This window comes from Haematobia irritans, chromosome 1 (assembly GCF_050003625.1).
Source record: "Haematobia irritans isolate KBUSLIRL chromosome 1, ASM5000362v1, whole genome shotgun sequence".
In the NCBI taxonomy this organism is placed as follows: Eukaryota; Metazoa; Arthropoda; class Insecta; order Diptera; family Muscidae; genus Haematobia; species Haematobia irritans.
In genome coordinates, this window is record NC_134397.1 from 217,290,149 (window position 1) to 217,310,967 (window position 20,819).

The window sequence follows — 20,819 nt, forward strand, 5'->3', positions numbered from 1 at the left end:
CTTTTACAGCTAAAACAATTTAAAAAGTTTATTTTCTTTAAAATGAATTATTAAAGAAAAATAAAAGGAATTTTAGAGCGATGGTGTTAAATGCTAGTAAAAAACTGTTCACTCCTAAATAAATTTATGTTTATATTATAAAATTATGTATGTATGTTTATACTCGACTCCACGTTCTTCTTTTGTTAGTTTTTGAATTCCTTCCAAATTTTAAAGTTTTGTACAAAAACAGTTTTTTATTACAAGATTGTTATTTTTGCAATAAAAAATAATATTTTATCCAAAAATCATACAATTTCGTTTATATCAAGCACTGTTACTGACTATAAATCTTTAATAACGCACATTTCGATGTTTCATTTAAAAAAAATTAATATAGTATAAATATAAATGTGTAAATTAAAAAAAAAAAACAAAAAAAATGTTCTAATTATACAATTATTATTCGAGCTTTATGGACAGATATAGATTAAGGAACATGGTTAATGGAGCCATTGAAAAGAAAACGCCAGATACAAATCTATACACGCCTGGACTGTACATGTTTCGGTTCGGGCGAATGAACCTTTCCACAGCCTTTAGTATAGATCTGGCTGGGAGAGATAACTCAATTTTGGGCCCTTTATGCTAACTCCTTATGGAGAAAACATTTGGGAAATTTCCTCTTACAAATTGAATCATCTTTTCTCCCACTGTACATCATCTTTTCATATAACTTACAAGTCCCTTAAAATGTTCGGTCGGAGCAGGGATTGAACCCACGACCCTTTGCATGCAAGGCAGACATGCTAACCACTGCTCCACGTGGCAAACAAATGTATGTTTCTGTTAAATAATGTTATGTTTGCATGGGCTCGTGGGCGCTGCAAACTATGCTATATAAATGTAACTTAAAACGATAATTATCTACTGGTGACTATAACAGCTACGTAGCCCAGTGGATAGTGTGTTGGCTTACAAACTGTATGGTCCTCGGTTCGATTCTCCGTGCAGGCGAAAGGTAAAATTTAAAAAATTTATAGAAGTGAATAATTTCTTCAACATTATTTGTATTACAGAGAAAGGTGCCAATAACTAAAAAATTTCGTGGAAGTGAAAATTACGAGTATGTTAGGGAATGAGCACAATCGTGTTTGGGAAAATTCTTCCAAGCATATAATATTTTTGGCTCAAAATGGTTCCAAACATATAATATGTTCACATAAAACAAACATATTAATGTTTCGGCAGTATGCAATAATAAAGGGTGATTTGTTAAGAGCTTGATAACTTTAAAAAAAAAAAAAACGCATAAAATTTGCAAAATCTCATCGGTTCTTTATTTGAAACGTTAGATTGGTCCATGACATTTACTTTTTGAAGATAATTTCATTTAAATGTTGACCGCGGCTGCGTCTTAGGTGGTCCATTCGGAAAGTCCAATTTTGGGCAACTTTTTCGAGCATTTCGGCCGGAATAGCCCGAATTTCTTCGGAAATGTTGTCTTCCAAAGCTGGAATAGTTGCTGGCTTATTTCTGTAGACTTTAGACTTGACGTAGCCCCACAAAAAATAGTCTAAAGGCGTCAAATCGCATGATCTTGGTGGCCAACTTACCGGTCCATTTCTTGAGATGAATTGTTCTCCGAAGTTTTCCCTCAAAATGGCCATAGAATCGCGAGCTGTGTGGCATGTAGCGCCATCTTGTTGAAACCACATGTCAACCAAGTTCAGTTCTTCCATTTTTGGCAACAAAAAGTTTGTTAGCATCGAACGATAGCGATCGCCATTCACCGTAACGTTGCGTCCAACAGCATCTTTGAAAAAATACGGTCCAATGATTCCACCAGCGTACAAACCACGCCAAACAGTGCATTTTTCGGGATGCATGGGCAGTTCTTGAACGGCTTCTGGTTGCTCTTCACTCCAAATGCGGCAATTTTGCTTATTTACGTAGCCATTCAACCAGAAATGAGCCTCATCGCTGAACAAAATTTGTCGATAAAAAAGCGGATTTTCTGCCAACTTTTCTAGGGCCCATTCAATGAAAATTCGACGTTGTGGCAGATCGTTCGGCTATTCATGATGAAATGTCAAAGCATACTGAGCATCTTTCTCTTTGACACCATGTCTGAAGTCCCACGTGATCTGTCAAATACTAATGCATGAAAATCCTAACCTCAAAAGAATCACCCTTTATATGTGCTTCCTGCAAAATATGTTTGGAACATATGTTAAAGAAGCGATTTTTTTTGAGGGTGTATGTAACGCCAAGAAGGAGTAATCATAGACCAACCTTTTAGAATACGGATCGGCTTAAAATTAAATTCTGAGTCGATTTAGCGATGTCTGTCTGTCTGCCTGCCTGCCTGCCTGCCTGCCTGCCTGTCTGTCTGTCTGTCTGTCTGTCTGTCTGTCTGTCTGTCTGTCTGTCTGTCTGTCTGTCTGTCTATCTGTCTGTCTGTCCGTCTGTCTGTCTGTCTGTTGATGTATTTGTGTGTGGAAAGTACAGCTCGCAGTTTTAGTCCGATTGTCCTAAAATTTGGTATAGGGTGCTGTTTCGGCTCAGAGACGATCTCTATTGATTTTGGAAAAAATCGGTTCAGATTTAGATATAGCTGCCATATATATTTATCACCGATCTGGTCATAATTGGCGTGTATATCAACCGATGTTCTTCAAATTCCGTACATCCGAATATTTTATGGGTCTCGAAAAACTTGCAAAATGTCAGCCAAATCGGTTCAGATTTAGTATAGCTCCCATATATAGCTTTCGTCCGATTTACACTCATTTGCCCACAGAGGCCAATTTTTAACTCCGATTTAGTTGAAATTTTGCATAGGGAGTAGAATTAGCATTGTAACTATGCGTGCCAAATTTGGTTGAAATCGGTTCAGATTTAGATATATCTCCCATATATATATATATATATATTTCGCCCGATTTACACTCATATGACCACAGAGGCCAATTTTTAACTCCGATTTAGTTGAAATTTTGCACAGGGAGTAGAATTAGCATTGTAACTGTGCGTGCCAAATTTGGTTGAAATTGGTTAAGATTTGGATATATCTCCATATATAGCTTTCGCCCGATTTACACTCATATGACCACAGAGGCCAATTTTTAACTCCGATTTAGTTGAAAGTTTGCACAGGTAGTAGAAGTAGGATTGTAACTATGCGTGCCAAATTTGGTTGAAATCGGTTCAGATTTGGATATATCTCCCATATATAGCTTTCGCCCGATTTACACTCATATGACCACAGAGGCCAATTTTTAACTCCGATTTAGTTGAAATTTTGCACAGGGAGTAGAATTAGCATTGTTGCTATGCGTGCCAAATTTAGATATAGCTCCCATATATATGTTTTTCTGATTTCGACAAAAATGGTCAAAATACCAACATATTCCTTGTAAAATCGCCAGTGCTTAGTCCAAAAGTTGTAAAAATGACTCTAACTTTCCTAAACTTCTAATACATATATATCGAGCGATAAATCATAAATAATCTTTTGCGAAGTTTCCTTAAAATTGCTTCAGATTTAAATGTTTCACATATTTTTTTACTAATATTGTGTTCCACCCTAGTGCATTAGCCGACATAAATTTTGAGTCTATAGATTTTGTAGAAGTCTATCAAATTCTGTCCAGATCGAGTGATATTTAAATGTATGTGTTTGGGACAAACTTTTATATATAGCCCCCAACACGTTTGACGAATGTGATATGGTATCGAACATTTAGATGTACAAAGTGGTGCAGGGTATAATATAGTCGGCCCCGCCCGACTTTAGACTTTCCTTACTTGTTTTTTTTAATATATATACATTTTATATAGATTACAACTTAGGAGACATGGGTTTAAAAATAAAACTTGATTTAGAAAGCAGAAAGATATATAATTGCACTGAAAAACAAAATATTGTCGTGAGGCCAAAGATTTCATCTCTTTAAAATACGAATGGGAATTTTTTATACCCTCCACCATAGGAAGGGGGTATATAAACTTTGTCATTCCGTTTGTAACACATCGAAATATTGCTCTAAGACCCCATAAAGTATATATATTCTGGGTCGTGGTGAAATTCTGCGTCGATCTGAGCGTGTCCGTCCGTCCGTCCGTCTGTTGAAATCACGCTAACTTCCGAACGAAACAATCTATCGACTTGAAACTTGGCACAAGTAGTTGTTATTGATGTAGGTCGGATGGTATTGCAAATGGGCCATATCGGTCCACTTTTACGTATAGCCCCCATATAAACGCCCCAAATTTGGCTTGCGATTGCTCTAAGAGAAGCAAATTTCATCCGATCCGGCTGAAATTTGGTATATGATGTCAGCATATGATCTCTAACAACCATGCAAAAATTGGTCCACATCGGTCGATTAATTATATATAGCCCCCATATAAACCGATCCCCCGATTTCGCTTGCAGAGCCTCTAAGAGAAGCAAATTTCATCCGATCCGGCTGAAATTTGGTACATGGTGTAAGTATATGGTCTCTAATAACTATGCAAAAATTGGTCCACATCGGTCCATAGTTATATATAGCCTCCATATAAACCGATCCCCCGATTTGGCTTGCGGAGCCTCTAAGAAAAGCAAATTTCATCCGATCCGGCTGAAATTTGGTACATGGTGTTGGTATATGTTCTCTAATGACCATGCAAAAATTGCTCCACGTCGGCCCATAATTATACATAGCCCCCATATAAGCCGATCCCCACATTTGAACTCCGGAGACTGTTAGAGGAGCAAAAGTCATCCGATCCGATTGAAATTTGGTACGTGGTTTTAGTATATTGTCTCTAACAACCATGGTAAAATTGGTCCATATCGGTCCATAATTATATATAGCCCCCATATAAGCCGATCCCCAGATTTGACCTCCGGAGCCTCTTAGAGGAGCAAAATTCATCCAATCCGGTTGAAATTATGTACGTGGTGTTAGTATATGATATCCAACAACCATGCAGGAATTGGTCCATATCGGTCCGTAATTATATATAGCCCCCATATAAATCGATCGCCAGATTTGGCTTGCGGAGCCTCTAAGAGAAACAAATTTCATCCGATCCGGTTGAAATTTGGTACATGGTGTCAGCATATGATAGCGGTTCATAATCATGGTTGCCACTCGAGCCATTGTCAAATTGTTATTTCTATAGAAATTTTTGTCAAAATTTTATTTCTATAGAAACTTTTGTCAAATTTTTTTTTCTATAGAAAATTTTGTAAAAATTTTATTTCTATCGAAAATTTTGTCAAAATTTTATTTCTATAGAAAATTTTGCCAAAATTTTATTTCTATAGTAAATTTTTTCCAAATTTTATTTCTATAGAAATTTTTTCCAAATTTTACTTCTATAGAAAATTTTGTCAAAATTTTATTTCTATAGAAACTTTAAACTTAATTATATACGTATTTAATCTGCATTTTTTAGTTTAATATAAACCACGTATGGACTATGTGGTATATATTACGGTGTTAGGAAGTTTTAAGATACCTTGCCATCGGCAAGTGTTACCGCAACCCAAGTAATTCGATTGTGGATGACTGTCTTCAGTAGAAGTTTCTACGCAATCCATGGTGGAGGTTACATAAGCTTCGGCCTGGCCGAACTTAAGGCCGTATATACTTGTTTTAGAGTAGAAGACACACTTCGCTTATATAAAATTGTTTTCCTTGATCAAAATTCAAAAAACCTTCCAATGAGGTCGTTTTGTCCTTATAGTTAAGCGATTCGACTTAAAAACTTTTATCATAACAGGAAGAAAATGTTGTTTGGATAAGGTCCAAAATTAGGACATGTTTTTCAAAACTTTATTTTACTTGAAACATAGCATAATTTCTACTTGAACTCGAGTCTGAATTATAAAATTGAAGTTGTTGTTAACAGGTTTTTAAAGACTTTGATAACATATGAAGATGTAAGCTAGAAAGACGAATAAATTAAAATTTGTTTCTTAAAATCAAGTACGCAAAACATAAATTGTCTCTTAAATTTATCTTTACTTCAATTCTCCGCTTCTTTGGCTCGGAATCAATACCAAAATCATTAGTGTAAAAACAAAATCTTTGAAACAGGACATGCTTTTTTCAGTGCAACAAAACTCCAAAATAAGCTACATAAAGAATTGGTGATCCTTGTCAGTGTCAGGATATACAATCAATCGGGCCGAAGCTTTTATAGCGCCCATAATTAATTTGGATTATTAATTACTCTGAAAAATATAATGTGGTCGTGAGGCCAAAGATTTCATGCCGTTAAAATACGAATGTGAATTTTGCCTAGGATTGAAGACACATCTGATATAAACTCCTTTTTATAGCCGAGTCCGAATCAGGGCTGTGGAGTCGGAGTCGGATTCATAAAAATGTTGCTCGACTTCGACTTTAAACTTTATTTTACTTGAAACATAGCATAATTTCTACTTGAACTCGAGTCTGAATTATAAAATTGAAGTTGTTGTTAACAGGTTTTTAAAGACTTTGATAACATATGAAGATGTAAGCTAGAAAGACGAATAAATTAAAATTTGTTTCTTAAAATCAAGTACGCAAAACATAAATTGTCTCTTAAATTTATCTTTACTTCAATTCTCCGCTTCTTTGGCTCGGAATCAATACCAAAATCATTAGTGTAAAAACAAAATCTTTGAAACAGGACATGCTTTTTTCAGTGCAACAAAACTCCAAAATAAGCTACATAAAGAATTGGTGATCCTTGTCAGTGTCAGGATATACAATCAATCGGGCCGAAGCTTTTATAGCGCCCATAATTAATTTGGATTATTAATTACTCTGAAAAATATAATGTGGTCGTGAGGCCAAAGATTTCATGCCGTTAAAATACGAATGTGAATTTTGCCTAGGATTGAAGACACATCTGATATAAACTCCTTTTTATAGCCGAGTCCGAATCAGGGCTGTGGAGTCGGAGTCGGATTCATAAAAATGTTGCTCGACTTCGACTCCGGCTAAACTAAATTTTTTAAAACATTTCACATTTTTGTAACTAAACAACTTTTTACGCAAATTAGTTTCCATTGTGTTATTCATTCAATCAATGTTCGGTATTACTGTAAATACAACGCAATTTCCAATATTGAGATCATTTTATGTTTCGTAGAATCTTACACTAGCAGGTGGTCTGAATCGATTCATTTTAATGCTCACAACCATAACAATTTATTTGAAATATTTCGAACAATCAATTTTATTTAATTTTTAATTTTATTTTAAGACCATATATCTACAAACGAATATAGGCAGAAATGTTCTTCAAAATATTATTTCTAGAAAAAATTTTGTCAATATTTTATTTCTTTAGAAAATTTTGTTAAAATTTTATTCCTACAGTATATTTTGTCAAAATTTTATTTCTATAGTAAAATTTGTCAAAATTTTATTTCTAAAGAAAATTTTTCAAAATTTTATTTCTATATCGAATTTTGTCAAAATTTTATTACTATAAAAAATTTTGTTTAAATTTTATTTCTATAGTAAATTTCGTCAAAATTTTATTTCTATAGAAAATTTTATTAAACTTTTATTTTTATAGAAATTTTTGTCAAAATTTTATTTCTATAGAAAAATTTGTCAAAATTTTATTTTTATTTATTTCTACGTTTCTATAGGAAATTTAATTAAACTCTTTTAAAATTGTATTATTTCTATAGAGATTTTTGTCAAAACTTTATTTACTATATATTTTTTTCAAAATTCTATTTCTATAGAACATTTTTCCAAAAAAATTTTTTCTATTGAAAATTTTGTCAAAATTTTATTTCTATTGAAAATTTTGGCAAAAATCTTATTTCTATAGAACATTTTGTCAAAATTTTATTTCAATTTAAAATTTTGATAAAATTTTAAAAAATAAATTGACAAAATTTTCTATAGAAATAAAATTTTAACAAAATTTTCTATTTAAATAAAATTTTAACACAATTTTCTATAGAAATAAAATTATGACAAAATTTTCTATAGAAATAAAATTTTGACATAATTTTCTATAGAAATAAAATTTTGGTAGATTATTTTTGGCTCGAGTGACAACCATGATTATGAACCGATATGGATCAATTTTTGTGTGATTGGAGATATGCTATATATAACTATAGACCGATGGTTAGGTTAGGTGGCATCCCGATGTATCAGGCTCACTTAGACTATTCAGTCCATTGTGATACCACAGTGGTGAACTTCTCTCTTATCACTGAGTGCTGCCCGATTCCATGTTATGTCAAGGGACCTCCTTTTTATAGCCGAGTCCGAACGGCGTTCCACATTGCAGTGAAACCACTTAGAGAAGCTTTTAAAACCCTCAGAAAAGTCACCAGCATTACTGAGGTGGGATAATCCACCGCTGAAAAACTTTTTGGTGTTCGGTCGAAGTAGGAATCGAACCCACGACCTTGTGTATGCAAGGCGGGAATGCTAACCATTGCACCACGGTGGCTCCCAACTATAGACCGATATGGACCAATTTTGAGGATCGGTTTATATGGGGGCTATATATAATTATGAACCGATGTGGACCAATTTAAGCATGGTTTTTAGAGACAATATACCAACACCATGTACCAAATTTCAGCAAGATCGGATGAAATTTGCTTTTCTTTGAGGCCCCGCAAGCCAAATCTGGGAATCGGTTTATATTGGGGCTATATATAATTATGGACCGATGTGGACCGATTTTTGCATGGTTGTTAGAGACAATATACCAACACCATGTACCAAATTTCAGTCGGATCGGGTGAAATTTGCTTCTCTTTGAGGCTCCGCAAGCCAAATCTGGGGATCGGTTTATATGGGGGCTATATATAATTATGGACCGATGTGGCCCATTTGCAATACCATCCGACCTGCATCAATAACAACTACTTGTGCCAAGTTTCAAGCCGATGGCTTGTTTCGTTCGGAAGTTAGCGTGATTGCAACAGACGGACGGACGGACATGCTTAGATCGACTCAGAATTTCACCACGACCCACAATATATATACTTTATAGGGTCTTAGAGCAATATGTCGATATGTTACAAACGGAATGACGAAGTTAATATACCCCCCACCGTGGTGCAATGGTTAGCATGCCCGCCTTGCATACACAAGATTGTGGGTTCGATTCCTGCTTCGACCGAACACCAACAAGTTTTTCAGCGGTGGATTATCCCACCTCAGTAATGCTGGTGACATTTCTGAGGGTTTCAAAGCATTTCTAAGTGGTTTCACTGCAATGTGGAACGCCGTCCGGACTCGGCTATAAAAAGGAGGTCCCTTGTCATTGAGCTTAACATGGAATCGGGCAGCACTCAGTGATAAGAGAGAAGTTCTCCAATGTGGTATCACAATGGACTGAATAGTCTAAGTGAGCCTGATACATCGGGCTGCCACCTAACCTAACCTAACCTACCCCATCCTATGGTGGAGGGTACACCCACAGAAAAAAAAATACTTTCCTCCGGAACGAAATTTTAGACAAACGAAATTCTCCTTTCTTATACAAGATTATCTTTTAGAACAAATAAACGCGTATTTATAATAAGAGATCCAACGATTTTCTCTAAAGTTTTTTATTTGCTTTTAAAGAAAACTTTGCTTGTCCAAAATTTCGTTCATCGGAAAAGAAAGCTCTTCTTTCAGTGTATAAAATAAAGACCATCTTTGGGAGGACATTTTTGGAAGTGCTTTTAAAGTTGTGCCTATAGAAGAACTTCCAAATTTTTTTGCTGGGAAGTAATTCAATTGTGGGTAATAGTCTAAAGTAGAACTTTCTATGTAATCTATGGTGAAGAATACATAAGATTGTTTAGCGTATATTAATTCAACATTGACAAATAAAAAAACACTTTTTGATTGCCAATGGTACATATATTTATCTCATTCAACGGCATCGTTAGAATAAAAATATTTACACATTTTCAATTTGCTTTTAATATTGGCTTCTTATTTATTCATTTAAATTTGATTTACTTACACATCTGTTCAGACAATTACCGGAAGCAAAGTTGTCATGCTTTCTGCAAATAGAAAAAAACAAGAAGAGAAGAATCTAATTAATTCCAAGAACACAAGCTGTTGGTATAATTTCACAAATTCTTAAAGAGAGATTACAACTTCGTTCATAAAAAACACAAAGTCTTTAAATTCGCAAATCCCCCAAAAGAAGGATGAATGAATGAATCCGGGGATACCATCGTTAGGCCTCTAGGTAAGAACGCAAGTATCTTAAAACAATTTGCAGCAATTATGTAAAATATTGCTGGCTTTATAGCAGGCACACATACGAATTAAAACACACACAAATAGGCAAAGACATTTTGTGTGTGGTGCCATCACAACACATTAGCAACAAAAGCAAACAATAACACTGTTCTCATCAACGGCATATCATTAATACAACATCAACAACATTCAGGAGTTTGGAAGAAAGAAAAAAAAAAAAAACGCAACAACAACAACAAGTATACACGGCCGTAAGTTCGGCCAGGCCGAAGCTTATGTACCCTCCACCATGGATTGCGTAGAAACTTCTACTGAAGCCTATGGCAAGGTATCTTAAAACTTCCTAACACCGTAATATATACCACATAGTCCATACGTGGTATATATTAAACTAAGGCCGATTAAATACGTATATAATTAAGTTTAAAGTTTCTATAGAAGTAACATTTTGACAAAATTTTCTATAGAAATAAAATTTGGAAAAAATTTCTATAGAAATAAAATTTTGACAAAATTTTCTATAGAAATAAAATTTTGTCAAAATTTTCTATAGAAATAACATTTTGACAAAATTTTCTATAGAAATAAAATTTTGACAAAATTTTCTATAGAAATAACATTTTGACAATGTTTTCTATAAAAATAAAATTTTGGTAGATTTTTTTTGGCTCGAGTGGCAACCATGATTATGAACCGATATGGACCAATTTTTGTGTGATTGGGGATTGGCTATATATAACTATAGACCGATATGGACCAATTTTGGCATGGTTATTAGCGGCCTTATACTAACACCACGTCGCAAATTTCAACCGGATCGGATGAGGTTTGCTCCTCCAAGAGGCTCCGGAGATCAAATCTGGGGAACGGTTTATATGGGGGCTATATATATTTATGGACCGATATGAATCAATTCTTGCGTGTTTGTTAGGGACCACATTCTAACACCATGTTACAAATTTCAACCGGATCGGATGAATTTTGCTCCTCCAAGAGGCTCCGGAGGACAAATCTGGGGATCGATTTATATGGGGGCTATATATAATTATGGACCGATATGGACCAATTCTTGCATGGTTGTTAGAGACCATATACTAACACCACGTACCAAATTTCAACCGGATCTGATGAACTTTGCTCCTCTAAGAAGCTCCGGAGGTCAAATCTGGGGATCGGCTTATATGGGGGCTATATATAATTATGGGTCGATGTGGACCAATTTTTGTATGGTCATTAGAGAACATATACCAACACCATGTACCAAATTTCAGCCGGGTCGGATGAAATTTGCTCCTCTTATAGCAATCGCAAGCCAAATTTGGGGGTCCATTTATATGGGGGCTATACGTAAAAGTGGACCGATATGGACCAATTTTTGCATGGTTGTGTGAGACCATATACTAACACCATGTACCAAATTTCAGCCTGATCGGATGAAATTTGCTTCTGTTAGAGCAATCGCAAGCCAAATTTGGGGGTCCGTTTATATGGGGGCTAAACGTAAAAGTGGACCGATATGGACCAATTTTTGCATGGCTGTGTGAGACCATATACTAACACCATGTACCAAATTTCAGCCGGATCGGATGAAATTTGCTTTTTTAGAGCAATCGCAAGCCAAATTTGGGGGTCCGTTTATATGGGGGCTATACGTAAAAGTGGACCGATATGGACCAATTTTTGCATGGTTGTGTGAGACCATATACTAACACCATGTACTAAATTTCAGCCTGATCGGATGAAATTTGTTTCTTTTAGAGCAATCGCAAGCCAAATTTGTTGGTCCGTTTATATGGGGTCTACACATAAAAGTGAACCGATATGGCCCATTTTCAATACCATCCGACCTACATCAATAACAACTACTGGTGCCAAGTTTCAAGTCGATAGCTTGTTTCGTTCGGAAGTTAGCGTGATTTCAACGGACGGACGGACGGACGGACATGCTCAGATCGACTCAGAATTTCACCACGACCCAGAATATATATACTTTATGGGGTCTTAGAGCAATATTTCGATGTGTTACAAACGGAATGACAAAGTTAATATACCCCCATCCTATGGTGGAGGGTATAAAAAGAAACCCAGTAAATGAGTTTCAATAAGCACCAAACGAAAATAATTGAATCAACAGCTCCTGAATGTCTACCCACACACACATAAGCTTTTTGTGGATTTACGATAAAAATTGTGCAAATACAATATGGCACATACAACCAGGATGTAAAAAACAACATACCTTGCCTAACTTCTATCTGTTTGAATTTAAAGAACATTTGAAGATGCTTCAAACGTGTGAGAGAAACATTTCAAGCATTCTCTTTCATACACACATCCACATATACTAGTGCTTAAGGTACACATATGGAACAAACATACTTTGCTTTTACGAAGTTTTTTTGTTGTTGTTTGTTGTTGTTGTGATTATCATTGGTTATCAGACACAAGAGTACATATTGCTTCATTAAGAGACCGACAGACCGATGAGTGAATATTTGCAATCTCCCAAGAAGTACTCTCTCTGGTCATTATTATCTTCATTTTAAAGGTCTGGTAATAGTAGCACATTTTTATGTTATGAACATTTATGTAATGAAGAGATTATTGTCGGCAATGGCAAATGGATTTCTTGGAGGTATGTATGAAAACTTTCAAATGGAATTAGATGAAATAATCCATTGATAGCTTTACAGAAGATCTTATATTGCAACACAATAAGCTTAGTTGTAATTAAAATGATATTGAATGAAAAGCCTTTTGTGAGCAACAGTAGCTTAGGTTAGGTGGCAGCCCGATTTATCAGGCTCACTTAGACTATTTAGTCCATTGTGATACCACGTTAACATTAATTAAGCTTTTAATTTGCAAGTGATTTAATGTTGGCACTAAATCATAAAGAGAGTTCATTTGGGGTGGAAGGTTTTATCCCTGAATTTTATAGCTGTTTACACAGAAAAAACTGTTTTTCTGATTCAATCACGAACTTAATTAAACCAAATAATTTATTAATTGAAATGTATTCAATCGCACGGAAAAAATATTACCAAAGTATTCTCAATTAAAAAGATGATTGAAGTTGAAAACTTTTTCAATTAAAAAATTAATTGATACTATTTACCTTTTAACCCATATTCTCATAGCGTCGTCATATGACGACATAAACATTGGCATGTTCAACACACCAGTGTACCGTTATCGCTGCACAGAAAAAAAAAATAAAAAACAACAAGGGTATTCTTTGTTAATTGCGACACCCATTTTCCGGAAACCTGAACCCGATATGACAATTTTTTTCCATATATATACTAAAGATAGCCTATACATGCTATGAATCAAACATTATTATAATCGGATGATTATTTTATAACTCGGGAGAATACGGGTTAATTAACATAAGAAACATAAAGCCAAGATAGAAACATTTTCAATTAAAAAATTAATTGATACAATTAACTTTTTAATCAGACTCGGATGAGTAAGTCAATAATCACAAATGAGTAAAAAATTGTGGATATATATTTTTATACCCTCCACCATAGGATGGGTGTAGGGTATTTGTAACACATCGAAATATTGCTCTAAGACCCCATAAAGTATATATATTCTGGGTCGTGGTGAAATTCCGAGTCGATCTAAGCATGTCCGTCCGTCCGTCTGTTGAAATCACGCTAACTTCCGAACGAAACAAGCTATCGACTTCAAACTTGGCACAAGTAGTTGCTATTGATGTAGGTCGGATGGTATTGCAAATGGGCCATATCGGTCCACTTTTACTTATAGCCCCCAGATTTGGCTTGCGGAGCCTCTAAGAGTAGCATATTTCATCCGATCTGGCTGAAATTTGGTACATGGTGTAAGTCTCTAGCAACCATGCAAAAATTGGTCCATATCGGTCCATAATTATATATAGCCCAAATATAAACCGATCCCCAGATTTGGTTTGCGGATCCTCTAAGAGAAGCAAATTTCATCCGATCAGGCTGAAATTTCGTACATGGTGTTGGTATATGTTCCTTAACAACCATGCAAAAATTGGTCCATAATTATATATAGCCCCCATATAAACCGATCCCCAAATTTGGTTTGCGGATCCTCTAAGAGAAGAAAACTTCATCCGACCCGGCTGAAAATTGGTACATGGTACTAGTATATCGTCTCAAACAATCATGTTAAAATTGGTCCATATCGGTTCATAATTATATATAGCCCCATATATGGGGCTATATATAAACCGAATCCCAGATTTAACCTCCGGAGCCTCTTAGAGGAGCAAAATTAATCCGATCCGGTTGAAATTTGGTACATGGTGTTGGTATATGTTCTTTAACAACCATGCAAAAATTGATCCATATCGGTCCATAATTATATATATAGCCCCCATATAAACCGATCCCCAGATTTGACCTCCGGAGCCTTTTGCAGGAGCAAAATTCACCCGATCTGGTTGAAATTGGGAAGGTGGTGTTAGTATATGGCCGCTAATAACCATGCCAAAATTGATCCATATCTATAGTTCTATATAGCCTATCCCCAATCACACAACAATTGGTCCATATCGGTTCATAATCATGGTTGCCAATCGACCCAAGAATAATCTAATTTTATTTCTATAGAAAATATTGTCAAAATTTTATTCCTATAGAAAATGTTGTCAAAATATATTTCTATAGAAAATTTTGTCAAAATTTTATTTCTATAGAGAATGTTGTCAAAATTTTAATTCTATTGACAATTTTGTCCACTTTTTACTTCTATAGAAAATGTTGCCAAAATTTTATTTCTATAGAAACTTTTGTCAAAATTTTATTTCTATTGAAAATTTTGTCAAACTTAATTATGTACGTATTTAATCGACCTTTTTTAGTTTAATAACAGGTTGGCTGATAAGTCCCCGGTCTGACACATAAATGGCGTCGCTAGTATTAAATGCATATTATTGTTATATAGTACCAACCTTCAAATGATTCGTGTCAAAATTTGACGTCTGTAAGTCAATTAGTTTGTGAGATAGAGCGCCTTTTGTGAAGCAACTTTTGTTATTGTGAAAAAAATGGAAAAAAAAGGAATTTCATGTTTTCATAAAATACTGTTTTTTGAAGGGGAAAAATACGGTGGAAGCAAAAACTTGGCTTGATAATGAGTTTCCGGACTCTGTCCCAGGGAAATCAACATTAATTGATTGGTGTGCAAAATTCAAGCGTGGTGAAATGAGCACGGAGGACGGTGAACGCAGTGGACGCCCGAAATAGGTGGTTACCGACGAAAACATCAAAAAAATCCAAAAACTGATTTTGAATGACCGTAAAATGAAGTTGATCGAGATAGCAGAGGCCTTAAAGATATCAAAGGAACGTGTTGGTCATATCATTCATAAATATTTGGATATGCGGAAGTTCTGTGCAAAATTGGTGCCGCGCGATCTCACATTTGAACAAAAACAACAACGTGTTGATGATTCTGAGCGTTGTTGGCAGCTATTAACTCGTAATACACCCGAATTTTTCCGTCGATATGTGACAATGGCTGAAACATGGCTCCATCACTTCACTCCTGAGTCCAGTCGACAGTCGGCTGAGTGAATAGCGACCGGTGAACCGTCTCCGAAGCATGGAAAGACTCAAAAGTCCGCTGGCAAAGTAATGACCTCTGTTTTTTTGGGATGCGCATTGAATAATTTGTATCGATTATCTTGAGAAGGGAAAAACCATCAACAGTGACTATTATATGGCGTTATTGGAGCGTTTGAAGATCGAAATTGCGGCAAAACGGCCCCATATGAAGAAGAAAAAAGTGTTGTTCCACCAAGACAACGCACCGTGCCACAAGTCATTGAGAACGATGGCAAAAATTCATGAATTGGGCTTCAAATTGCTTCCCCACCCACCGTATTCTTCAGATCTGGCCCCCAGCGACTTTTTCTTGTTCTCAGACCTCAAAACGATTCTCGCAGGGAAAAAATTTGGCTGCAATGAAGAGGTGATCGCCGAAACTGAGGCCTATATTTTGAGGCAAAACCGAAGGAGTACTACCAAAATGGTATCAAAAAATTGGAAGGTCATTATAATCGTTGTGTCGCTCTTGAAGGGATCTATGTTGAATAATAAAAACGAATTTTGACAAAAAAATGTGTTTTTGCTACGTTGTGGTAAAGGGTGATTCTTTTGAGGTTAGGATTTTCATGCATTAGTATTTGACAGATCACGTGGGATTTCAGACATGGTGTCAAAGAGAAAGATGCTCAGTATGCTTTGACATTTCATCATGAATAGACTTACTAACGAGCCACAACGTCGAATTTTCAGTGAATGGGCCCTAGAAAAGTTGGCAGAAAATCCGCTTTTTTATCGACAAATTTTGTTCAGCGATGAGGCTCATTTCTGGTTGAATGGCTACGTAAATAAGCAAAATTGCCGCATTTGGAGTGAAGAGCAACCAGAAGTCGTTCAAGAACTGCCCATGCATCCCGAAAAATGCACTGTTTGGTGTGGTTTGTACGCTGGTGGAATCATTGGACCGTATTTTTTCAAAGATGCTGTTGGACGCAACGTTACGGTGAATGGCGATCGCTATCGTTCGATGCTAACAAACTTTTTGTTGCCAAAAATGGAAGAACTGAACTTGGTTGACATGTGGTTTCAACAAGATGGCGCTACATGCCACACAGCTCGCGATTCTATGGCCATTTTGAGGGAAAACTTCGGAGAACAATTCATCTCAAGAAATGGACCGGTAAGTTGGCCACCAAGATCATGCGATTTGACGCCTTTAGACTATTTTTTGTGGGGCTACGTCAAGTCTAAAGTCTACAGAAATAAGCCAGCAACTATTCCAGCTTTGGAAGACAACATTTCCGAAGAAATTCGGGCTATTCCGGCCGAAATGCTCGAAAAAGTTGCCCAAAATTGGACTTTCCGAATGGACCACCTAAGACGCAGCCGCGGTCAACATTTAAATGAAATTATCTTCAAAAAGTAAATGTCATGGACCAATCTAACGTTTCAAATAAAGAACCGATGATATTTTGCAAATTTTATGCGTTTTTAAAAAAAAAAAAGTTATCAAGCTCTTAACAAATCACCCTTTAGTATATGATATTTAACAAACATGCCAAAAGTGGTCCATATCAGTCCATAATCATATATAGCCCCCATATAAACCGATCCCGAGATTTGGTTTTGGAGCTTCTTGGAGGAGAAAATTTCATCCGAGTCAGTTGAAATTTGGTACATTGAGCTAGTATATGGCCGTTAACAACCAACTAACTAAGTCCATATCGGTCAATAGTTATTTATAGCCCTCAGATGAATTGATCGCCAATCACTCAAAAATTGGTCCATATCAAGTTCATAATCATATAAGCGACCCCCATATTTCAATTCTGGCTCTCTACGTACCGTGCAAAAGTCCATATCGATTCGTAATTATTTGTAGACTTACCTATACATACCTTTTTTGTCTAATATATACCACGTATGGACTTACTCACAATTTAGAAAACGATTTTAAGAAGTTTTAAGATACCACAACCCAATTAATTCGATTGTGGATGACATTCTTTCGTAGAAGTTTCTACGCAATCCATTGTGGAGGGTACATAAGATTCCGCCTGGCCGAATTTACGGCCGTATATACTTATTTTTCCTGTATAGCTTTAGTTTTACCACAAACAATATTTTTTTTTTGTGGAAATATTCATATAATTTTTGTATTTGATATTTTCGTGGAACTTCAAACCTTCAAAAGTCTATTTTGTTTTCTTTTTTATCACAAATAAAGAAAAAATTATGTATTCGATTTATTCGAAGCTATGAAATAAACGTGCAATGCAGCACGTATAAGCATCAATGTTCGTATTTTAATTTACATCACTTATACGTCACATGGTCACATAATTGCTGGGAATGTTATAACCTTAAAATGTATCACATCAGCCTACTACCGTGAAATTTAAAACAAATTTTTTTTAGCTTTACTTTTACCGAACGTAATATATTTGTGGTGGAGCTATACATATACTCTATGAATTTGATAATTTCATGGAAATTCAAATCTTTGAAAGTCTATTTTGTTTTCCAATTCTCATCACAAATAAAGGATATAATAAAACATACAATAATTTCGTAGAAATTAAATAAAAGTACGCATACGTCCCAATGTTCGCATTTCAATCGCTCATACGTCACATGGTCATATCATAGCTGCGAATACTATAACTTTAAAATCTACCATTGAAAATTAAAATAAACCTTTTCCACTGAAATACATTAAATAAAAAAAGTTTCTATTGTGGGAATATTGTTCATGTACATTTTGAAATATATTTTTTTCGCACGTCTAGCATTTTGGTTTTATTTTCTCAAAGAACAAAAACCTTCAAGTCATTCTCTATGAGTGTCAGCTATCAAATTTCTTAAGAAAAAAGAATTTTTTAGACAATATACTTTTGTTAGAAGCAAGCATGGAGGCTATGGAAAATTGCCTTAGAAATTGTTTTGGAATTTTTGTAGAATATATACCGAAAATGTGCGTATGTGTGTGTATGCGTATGCGTGTTGGCAAAGCAGACATATTAGATTTCATGTTTCATCAACAGCAATAATTGTTTAAGGTGGCAAGTGAAATCCCATTGTTAGAAAATGAAATTTTCTTTTATTTCTACCGAGTATGCTGCTTTGAGATTTGTTTTTGTGCCCTACAAAAAACAGGCAATATAACAAAGTTTCAGTTTCACTTTATAATCTTGATTTTGTTTGACGGCCACGAGGGTTTTCAATTGTTTCTGCAGAAAGGTGCTGTTAATACAGTTTTCTTTATTATGCCGTCAAATTTGCCAACTTCTTTCAAACTCCATTCACTTAGATTTTATTCGTTTAGTTAAACTTTTAATTTTTTTGGTTTGAATGAGCGGTTTGTTCATTCTTATTTTCGTGGTTGTCATGGCAAAAAAAAAAATAACATTAAAAATAACATTTCAAGACAATTGCCAGGTATATTTTTATTCTTTAAAAAAAATACAAAAATCGGAGATGATATGGGATATCGACATGTAACGGTGAAACATAAAACATTGGTGGCATTCATTTCGGCAGAATCAATTCCCTTAATAGATGGGAAATAAGTTGCTTACTTAATCGGATCAAATAGGCCATATTGGCACTTTTTAATGGAAATAAAAGAGGAAAGACGATAAAATACTATTTCTTTAAAATCTTAATTTTTTTAAATTGTAGCTTGTTATAAACTTCTTTGGTAGTATTTTGATTTTATTTATAGAAATACGGATTTCCAGAAAAATTTGTTTGATTATATCAGGTGTAATATAACAAAATTAATTTTTTTTAATAGTCAACATTTTTATCTGTATCAAGCGTTTCATGGGGCTATGAATATGGGCCCCTCAGAAAATAAGCCTAAGAACCTAAATGATGTAGGACCCAACAACAATTTTTGTAAAACAAAACCAAATCTTTATATTTTTTTGAGTGTAGCTTCATTTTACTGTTGAGCATTAAAAAAACATAGTTTTCTTAATGCACACAGCAATAAGAATGGTCCGACCTTAGTCTGGGTTTAAGGTTTTGTCCTATAGAAAGAGTCCAAAGTGGGCCAACGTGATTTCGCAGTGATATAAGTAACCTGTTTTCTGCCGGTCTCCTACTCAATTACACCTTTTTAGTTTTCCATCAGTTAGGGTCAATTAAATCGAAAGTGAAAGTGAACTCTAGCTTTGTGTCAGATCGATTTGCATACTCTAGTAACACTTTGTGGGATGTATTCATTATGAAAATAAATCCCAAAATTTTAAACGAAATTGAATCCCAATTTGCTTTTTATACCCTCCACCATAGGATGGGGGGTATATTAAATTTGTCATTCCGTTTGTAACACATCGAAATATTGCTCTAAGACCCCATAAAGTCGTTCTGGGTCGTGGTGAAATTCTGAGTCGATCTGAGTATGTCCGTCCGTCCGTCTGTTGAAATCACGCTAACTTCCGAACGAAACAAGCTATCGACTTGAAACTTGGCACAAGTAGTTGTTATTGATGTAGATCGGATGGTATTGCAAATGGGCCATATCGGTCCACTTTTACGTATAGCCCCATATAAACGGACCCCCAAATTTGGCTTGCGGTGCCTCTAAGAGAAGCAAATTTCATCCGAACCGGCTGAAATTTGGTACATGGTGTTAGTAGATGGTCTCTAACAATCATGCAAAAATTGGTCCACATAGGTTCATAATTATATATAGGCCCCATATAAACCGATCCCCAGATTTGGCTTGCGGAGCCTCTTGGAAGACCAAAATTCTTCTGATTCAGTTGAAATTTGGTACATTGTGTTAATATATGGCCTCAAACACCAATGCAAAAATTGGTCGAAATCGGTCCATAAATTTATATAGCACCCATGGTTAGGTTAGGATAGGTTACGTGGCAGCCCGATGTATCAGGCTCACTTAGACCATTCAGTCCATTGTGATACCACATTGGTGAACTTCTCTCTTATCACTGAGTGCTGCCCGATTCCATGTTAAGCTCAATGACAAGGGACCTCCTTTTTATAGCCGAGTCCGAACGGCGTTCCACGTTGCAGTGAAACC

General features: G+C 35.3%; 1 protein-coding gene across 1 annotated transcript in view; it reads right to left on the minus strand.

Annotated features, from left to right (window-relative positions):
• Octbeta2R (Octopamine beta2 receptor) overlaps positions 1 to 20,819 on the minus strand; it is a 673,234-nt gene that overhangs the window by 298,510 nt on the left and 353,905 nt on the right. The window contains exon 3 of the mRNA XM_075292797.1: positions 9,970 to 10,012. The gene's annotated coding sequence lies outside the window, so the exon portion shown is untranslated. The remainder of the gene's footprint in view (positions 1 to 9,969; positions 10,013 to 20,819) is intronic.